At 41.1% G+C, this 9,432-nt stretch overlaps 1 pseudogene; it reads left to right on the top strand.

Annotated features, from left to right (window-relative positions):
• The first annotated feature begins 7,214 nt into the window (after nt 1–7,214).
• Nucleotides 7,215–8,162, top strand: LOC135886269 (olfactory receptor 5V1-like; annotated as a pseudogene).
• Nucleotides 8,163–9,432: the final 1,270 nt, after the last annotated feature.

Below are 9,432 nucleotides of genomic sequence, written 5' to 3'. Positions count from 1 at the left end.
AAGAAAACCTAAAATGGGCAATTATGGAATAACCCATCCCTAGAACTTAAAGCATGGTGGTTTTAAGACCTAGCCCCTGCTTACCATGAAGCAGAGATCTCAATCTGGAGCTAACTCAGTGTATTTGAATGGTAATAAGAAAATTATTTACAGTAGGAACTGAAATCTACCTGGGAGAGAAACCAAGGAAGAGTGAGATGTTGGTTAAAGCATTAGCCTGTGGTTACAGAAGCTCAGATTTCAAGTTTCTGCTCTGTCATAGACTTCTTATGCGACCTTAAGCAAGTCAGTGAGCCTCTCTGTGGCTCGGATTCATAGATTCCAAGGTCATAAGGTGTCATTGTCATCATCTAGTCCAACATCCTATATCACACAGGCCACAGAATTTTCCCCAAAATAATTCATAGAGCCAATCTGTTAGAAAAACATCCAATCTTGATTTAAAAATTGTCAGTGATGGAAAATCCACCACAACCATTGCTAAATTGTTCTAGTGGTTAATTACTCTCACTGTTAAAAATCATGCATTATTTCCTATCTGAATTTGTCTATCTTCAACTTCCAGCCATTGGAGCATGTGATACTTTTCTCTGCTACCTTGAAGTGCCTATTGTCAAGCTGTCGGGAGTGATTCACAACTATGAGAGGTTCATCAACCTCAGGGCAAATTGTCTAAAAGCAGGGCATATACCCCAAATGGGTGGTTTGTTCTATAATTACATTTCACCAACCTAGTAAGAAATGTGAATGCCTGTGAATCAAAGTAACAGTCTTACTATGGAGTCACACACAGACAGTCCCGTTGGGCCCTCCAGTCTATCTTGCCACCCAGGTACACTGGACTTAGTGATAAATGGTTAATTACACCAAGAAAACACAAAATATTCACGTTGCCCCCAGTCCCAAGAGACCAGTCACTTACCCCAGATCAATTTGTACCTTAGATCTCATGCCAAAGTCAACACTAGTAGCTAATTCAATAATAAACTAACTAAGGATTTATTAACTAGGGGAAAAAATGAGAGAGTTAGTTACAAGTTAAAGCAGGCAACATATAAGCACAGATGAATAACAGGTAGTTCCAAAAGGTGACTGAAGTTGTAGCAATCTGTTCACTGAATGACTTTTTGGGATAACCCAGGTTGACCCTGGGGATCTCTGATTTTTGTTCCTTAACAGCAGCCCTTGTAAGAGTCCAAACACCAAAGAGAGAACCATTTCTTCTTGTGAGCATCTTTACATGCCCTTCCCCCAGAGTTCAAACTGATGGGATGAGAGCTTCTGCACGTAACTTCTTCATGGATGGATGGGGCAGTCAACAGAGCTTTGTCCTACAATGGACCATTTAGTATTGATTGTACTTCTTGATGGACTGGAAAACCATTCTTCCTGCCTCGGTTCACAAGTTCAGAGCAGGCATTTTTACAATTATAAAACAAAACGTACATATTACCTTATAGCATGGGATGTAGACATCACAAATAAGAATCACACATGCAGCCACATAAAAACTAAACACATCTTTACAAGTCTAACACCTGTCTTGAAGAATATTAACATACAGGTGAGCTGGTCTCAGAGGTGCGGGAACTAGGGGCGTCGGGGTGCTGCAGCACCCCCAGGTTTTACTGTGAAAAGTTTGCTGGTGCTGTCGAAATAAAGTTAGCTGTGCTGCTCCCATGTGGTATAAGCGGGAATTGCACTTTGTTCACAATTTTGAACACACAGGGTTTACAGCTTTCAGCACCCCCACTATAAAAAGTGTTCCCGCGCCACTAGCTGGTCTGGATTCCAGCTATGAATTTGTCAGTGCTCAGCTAACGCCTATAGACTTGGCAAGATATGGCACCTGGTTTGTCGGCATCACACCCATTATTCAATATTTGTTCCCTACTGAGATGCTATAGACTGTAATCAAGTCACCCCGTAACCTTCTCTTTGTTAAGATAAATAGACTGAGTTCCTTGAGTCATTCACTATAAAGCATGTTTTCTAATCCTTTAATCATTCTCATAGCTCTTTTCTCACCCCTCTCCAACTTTTCAACATCCTTCTCTAATTGTGGGCACCAGAACTGGACACACTATTCCAGCAGGGGTCTCACCAGTACCAAAGAAAGAGGTAAAATAACCTCTCTACTCTACCCAAGATTCCCCTATTTCTGCATCCTGGAATCACATTAGCTCTGCTGGCCACAATATCACATTGGGAGCTCATGCTCAGCTGATTATCCACCATGACCCCCAAATCTCCCTTTGTATATGGAAATAATAGCACTGCCCTGACTCACAATCACTGTCCATTACCCAGAGCAGATTCACTGGGATAATGTATAATTGTTATTAGAAACATGGGCCAATGACTCAGCTGGTATAATGCGGTGCAGTGCCATTGTTTTCACTGTAGAGGCAGTGATTCACATTATCTAAGGATCTAGTCCAGAAATTAATCAATAAATAAAATAAATCAAAGCATATAGAGCTTTCTGGGTCTGTCATATTACCCATTGCGAAATACTCATTCATTACTGATGCAGAACACTGTTAGCTTTCTACACAAGAGATTCTTGTCCCAGAGGAAACCAGAAAGTATTCGGACTCCCCAGAAGTAATTAACTCTTGCTCTAAGAGTCAGATGAATAAAGGATTTTATTTTCCAAGAGGAGAGGGATTTATTTTTCCAAGAGAAGATAAGTATATAAATTTGATCAACACCCACATATAGCCCCCTCACCCTGCAGGAGCTGACTTTGCAGGGTAAAGTGTAGCTGATGGTGTTACATGTTGTATTTGTGAGACACAGAGAGAAAGAGACAGAGAGAAGGAAGGGAGGGAGATATTAACTAGATAGATAGATAGATAGATAGATAGATAGATAGATAGATAGATAGATAGATAGATAGATAGATAGATAGATAGATAATGTGTATGGGGATAGAGAGAGAGAAAGATTTATCTTTCAGGGCTATATGGTGATAACAAAGTCACTACAACTAGTACTTTACCCCCAGTTCCATTATATGTTATATACATTATGTATATATACATTATATATAGTTCCATTAACTTCAGTGGCATCACTAAGTAAAGCGCTTTTCAACTTCAGTAAGGGTGTCACAATAAATCTGTCTCTTTGTCTATCTATGTCGGGGAGTATGCATTACAAGTCCGAAGGTCATAGAATCATAGAATATCAGGGTTGGAAGGGACCTCAGGAGGTCATCTAGTCCAACCCCCTGCTCAAAGCAGGACCAATTCCCAACTAAATCATCCCAGCCAGGGCTTGATCCATGATCTCTTTCTGGAAGCTAGGTGAGTTTGCTTTTATTTTACTCCTCTTTAGTCTGTTACATCTATAGAGGTATGCTCCCTTTCAAAAGAAACTCTTATCTGCAAACACTGAACCTTATCCTCAAAATCTATATCTCCCTGTGGAAACTATCAGGGTCTAGAGCCCGTCAGCCCTTCTCAGGAACCAGCCACGATTGCAAAGCCAGTGTTGGATAATATAACCCATCAGAGCCAGGGGAGGCAGCAGCCTGAAGTTTCTTGCTCAGAAATCCTCGGATTTATTGGCAGAGGGATTGTCATTCTGAGAGAGACCTCAGTCTCCTAGGAAGGTGGGTCTTGTGCTGAAGTTGACCTCTCTATGTATTGGAGTTCCATGGCTGTAAAATAACATTTTCTTTCTCTGTTTATTGGGGCAGGTACAGACAAGCTTTCTAGGGCAGGTCCTGTATATCAGGCAATGCCTAAACGTATAGCAGCACGTAGAGTACAGTACACATATAGTTACATGCCAGAGTGAAAGTCAGGCTGTGCCCATGTGTAATTGTGATGATGCTGCAAAGAAAGGCTCCAGCATTGGGAAGGCAAGTGGGAAAGGTTCCTGCAGCGGGGGGGGTCAATGGGGCCATTATCTCAGTTGGGGTCCCCTGGTGCTAAATAACAATAATATGAAGACTCATAAGATATCAGGAGGAGGAAGATGACAACTACTGTCCAAAATATGCCTCTTGAAAATGAATGCACATTTGTATAACACAGGCTCTGATTTTCAGGAAGATTAAAGGCCAAAGACTAGAAGCCATAAAAAAATAGACAAGTTATTTAATATAATCACATAGCTATGAAAAAGGTTATTATCCCAGAGGAGTAGAACAGTCAAGAAATCTAGAACAAACTTCTATAGAACACTTTGGATCAGGTGGTTTCACTGCCTGTCTATTTGATTCAGTTTGGTTAAGAAAATGTAGCCAAAACACAAAGCCTTGGTTGATTTTTCATCACTTTATAGGCAAGTTATCTTTCTGCTAACCATTTCACTCAGGCTTTAGAAAAGGTTTGGTTTTGGAAAACTGAAAACTAAACATTTCTATGGAAAACTGATTTTCTTTTGAAATCCTTTTGTTGTTGTTTTCTGTGTTTGAAAAGATGAATAAAAACCATCTTTGGGCTTTGGAAACAGATTTTTTTGTTCATGTTTTGAAGGGTCAGATTTTCACTGTAAAAATGGGAAATTTTTAATAAAAATATTTTTAAACAAAAATACAATACATCATCACCCCAGATACATTGCCTGCTTATCAGAGATGCTGAGCACGTTGAGATCCCATTGATATCCATGGGGATTTGTGGGTGCTTTACGTCTCTGAGCATCAGGTCAATTACCGAGTTGCCTAAATGCAGATTTCAGTGCCTAACTGTAGGCACGCAAGTTTAAAAGTGTTAGTCAATCATTTATAAGAGATGTCAAATATTTGTGCTGTTTCCTCAGTATGGCTCTAGAGACTATTCAAAAGGCAAAGACTCTGTCCTGAAGAACTTATAGTCCAAATTAGGACAGGATGAGAACTGGTGTCCTCAGTAGGGAATGGAAGGGAAGACAATGGCTGTAATAAGAAGAACACATGATTGCTTTTGTTAGTAACACGTGCATGCTGAGGATTTCATAATCAATCAGCTAAACAGAAAGACCGCTCTGACAGGCATCCATAACTGGTCGCAGAACAACAGATTTTGGCCCTGGTGCTGTAACTGGATCTGTACGAATGGATTCCTGTGCCTGTCCGGAACCCCATTTACCTCAGCGGGACTCCGCACATGGGTGCAGGGGTCCATCCAGCAAATCCAGCTCAATGAAATGGGCTGTGAAGTGCTGTTCTATTCTGCCATTTGCTTATCAATGACACCTACTTTTCAACCAATCCCATCCTTCAGCTCATGTCATCTCCATTCTTTTCAGCATCTGTTGAGGTTACTGATCGAAAACGAGATGGAGAGACAGTGATGCTAAGGGAGTTTGAGAGAGATTCTCCTCCCTCTAGTGTGTCATCAACCAAAATGTCTATTGGGATTGATTTTTTATGTCAATGGGGTTACACAGATTTGGTTGACGGCAGAATGTGTGTAGACAATGGGGTCAAATATGTTTTAGAATTTCAGACCAGGATGCTCAGCAATTTCTGAAAATCAAGACCCTTTATGGTTTCTCAAGTCAACCAGCCAAATTTGAGAAAATCAAAATCACCATCTACTTTGGCAAATCTTGGCCAATAACATTACGCTAGAAAGAGAGAACACATCCTGATGTACATATCCCATGTTTAATGTCCAGGGTTGGAAACTAGTGAAAAACATCTTCGATTTGCAAACCTATCACTTATCGAGCTCAATTCACCACTGCCCATTCCACTCAAGTCATTGTAGTTGTGCTGGGGAAAAGCTAGAGTAACACAGGAGTTACTGAGACTTATTTAGACCAATCACTGACACAGATATTTACTATGCCACTTTTACAAAGTTATCTGACCAAAAAAAGCAGTGATTGGAAGGTCATTTTCAATTTAGATTCTTAATACTTTTTGTCCACCTGTAAGCCAACACAGTGTACTGGATGGATGATATGGGATCTGGTTTAGAAGAAAGGGTTGTACATGAGGTTTCTAAAAGCAGATCTCTCGTGTGTCATAACTATAAAGGGAAGGGTAACAGCTCTCCTGTGTACAGTACTATAAACTCCCTCCTGGCCAGAGACTCCAAAATCCTTTTACCTGTAAAGGGTTAAGAAGCTCAGGTAACCTGGATGACACCTGACCCAAAGGACCAATAAGGGGACAAGATACTTTCAAATCTTGGGGGGGGGGGAAGGCTTTTGTTTGTGCTCTTTGTTTTGGGGGTTTTTCGCTCTTGGGACTGAGAGGGACCAGACATCAATCCAGGTTCTCCACATCTTTCTGAACAAGTCTCTCATATTTCAAACTTGTAAGTAGACAGCCAGGCAAGGCGTGTTAGTTTACCTTTGTTTTCTCAACTTGTAAATGTACCTTTTACTAGAGTGTTTATCTCTGTTTGCTGTACTTTGAACCTGAGGCTAGAGGGGGGTCCTCTGAGCTCTTTAAGGTTGATTACCCTGTAAAGTTATTTTCCATCCTGATTTTACAGAGATGATTTTTACCTTTTTCTTTAATTAAAAGCCTTCTTTTTAAGAACCTGATTGATTTTTCCTTGTTTTTAGATCCAAGGGGGTTGGATCTGTATTCACCAGGAGTTGGTGGGAGGAAGGAGGGGGGATGGTTAATTTCTCCTTGTTTTAAGATCCAAGGGGGTTGGAACTGTATTCACCAGGAGTTGGTGGGAGGAAGGAGGTGGGATGGTTAATTTCTCCTTGTTTTAAGATCCAAGGGGTTTGGATCTGTATTCACCAGGGAATTGGTGAAGGTCTCTCAAGGCTACCCAGGGAAGGGAATTAGCTTTGGGATGGTGGCAGAGGACCAGATCTAAGCTGGTAGTTAAGCTTAGAAGTTTTCATGCAGGCCCCCACATTTGTACCCTAAAGTTCAAAGTGGGGAAGCAGCCTTGACATCTTGTATGTCTCACAACACGAGATATGGGGTCAAATAGGAGAACTAACTGGACACGGTGTTGACACCAGTGTAATCAAAGAAAATATTTGTGTAAATCCACATGGAATAGGACCCACTTTATTTTTTATCCAACTTAGAGGGTTGAATTAGAAATGTGAATTTGTCCCTCTCAGTCCACTTGGCTTTCAAAATCTCACTTGTGTTTTATCTATCTATCTATCTATCTATCTATCTATCTATCTATCTATCTATCTATCTATCTATCTATCTATCTATCTATCTCATTGAATTTCCATAACCTGTTATGTTGGTTAATTTCATTTCTTTTTCTCTTCATACAGATCACTAAATGTGAATGGAAAACCAAACCAATGTGAATGAATTTATTCTTGTGGGACTTTCTAATTACCCGGAACTTCAATTTTTCCTCTTCCTGGTGTTTTTAGTTATTTACCTAATCACCCTGGTGGGGAACATGATGATTATGCTGGTGATAAGGGCTGATCCTCAACTCCACACTCCCATGTACTTTTTCCTGTCTCATTTGTCCTTTGTTGATATCTGTTATTCCTCAGCCATTGTCCCTAAGATGTTGGCGAATTTCCTAGCAAAGCACAAAACCATTTCTGTCAATGGCTGCTGCCTTGCCCAGATGTTCTTCATCCTCCTCTCAGCTGGCACTGAAGTTTTTGTGCTCTCAGCAATGGCTTATGACCGATACGCTGCCATATGTCACCCATTGCATTATGTGGGGACCATGAACAAACGAGTGAGCAGACAGTTGGTGGGTGGTTCTTGGATAATGGGACTCTTGTATTCACTGGTCAACACTGTCACTGTGTTAAAGTTACACTTCTGTGGGCCCAATGAAATCAGGCATTTCAGCTGTGAGCTCCCTCCGCTACTACAACTATCTTGCACTGTGACCTTGACCAATAAAATAGCTCTTCTTTCTTCTGCTGTGATATTTGGTTTCAGCTCCTTCCTCTTCACCTTGGTCTCCTACATTCACATCATCTCCACTATCCTCCGAATACGCTCCTTGGAGGGAAGACGTAAAGCCTTCTCTACATGCAGCTCCCACCTCATTGTGGTGGTTTTATTGTTTGTGACAGCTCTTTCCCAGTACATGAAACCCAGCTCAGTCACTTCCCTGGTTCTAGATGAACTCTTCTCCATCCAGTACAGCATCTTGACCCCCATGTTGAACCCCATCATCTACAGTTTGAAAAATAAAGATATGAAAACTGCTCTGACAAGAACACTAGGGAAAATTCAAGTTTCTCATGCAATGTAACCATTTCTAGGTTTTATCATTTTCAATAAAATTATAATATAAATCGAAGAATTGTGGGAACTGCACTATCTAGATATTTTGAGTTCTTTCAACTGGTTGACACTGATACACAATTGGCAATCAATTTAGTCTAGATCAGGGATCAGCAACCTTTGGCACGCGGCCCGTCAGGGAAATCCACTGGCGAGCTGGGATGGTTTGTTTACCTGCAGCGTCCAGAGGTTCAGCTGATCGCAGCTCCCACTGGCCACTGTTCGCCGTTCCAGGCCAATGGGGGCTGTGGGAAGTGGCACGGACCAAGGGATGTGCTGGTTGCCACTTCCCACAGCCCCCATTGGCCTGGAACAGTGGGAACTGCGATCAGCCAAATCTGTGGACGCTGCGGGTAAACAAACCATCCCGGCCCGCCAGCGGATGTCCCTGATGGGCCGCGTGCCAAAAGTTGCTTATCCCTGGTCTAGATAAAAGCACTCATGCAAACACAGTTTATAGGGCCAAAATGTTAGGCGCGATAAACAGATGTATCTCAGTTGGCTTCAATTGAACTATTTCAATTTACACCAGCTGAGGACCTGGCTCATTATGTTGATATCCATCCTTGATTTATTTCTACTTAAAGCAATGTAAGCTTTGGGGTTGAGTAGCATTAAATTTGAAAATCAACGTGCAAAGAGTCCCAACACTAGGGATTTAGACTGAACTTGAATTGGCATTGAGTATAGTTTGAGCTAAGGCATGCTAGGTAAACCAAAATTTTCACTTGATTTTTAGCCTAGCCACAACTCCACGAGATAAATCAAGCTATATGATTTTACCCTGTATCTACATTAGGAAAAAAGTGTCAAAGTTAGATCAGTTATAACGATTATGTGTTACTCCAGGGCCTTAACCTTAAGACATCCTTCCTAAAGGGCCTAAGAGAGTTAGGTGCTGAAATGTGGCCCTGGATATTACAGTGAAGAAAGCAGGTGTTAGGAGTATTAGTGATGATAATGTAATATTCAGGCCTGTATATCTGCCTATATTTTGGGTCTTTTTGCCCATTTGACTTTTGATATTTTTATATCCTTAAAGCACTTATATCCTGGTGAACAAAGAATAAAGACACTGTGTGTTACATCTGCCCCCAAGAAGATGGGGTGAAAAGAGATAAGAGATAGAGTTGAAGTGTTGCTCTCCATATACAGACTTCAAGGCTTTCAGGATTGGGCCCAAATGTTGGTCTCTTTTCTCAGTTACTTGGATTGGAATCCAGCTTAGACTCTGATTT

The sequence above is a fragment of the Emys orbicularis genome, chromosome 12 (genome assembly GCF_028017835.1).
Source record: "Emys orbicularis isolate rEmyOrb1 chromosome 12, rEmyOrb1.hap1, whole genome shotgun sequence".
NCBI lineage: Eukaryota > Metazoa > Chordata > Testudines > Emydidae > Emys > Emys orbicularis.
This window is presented reverse-complemented; position numbering and strand designations above follow the sequence as displayed.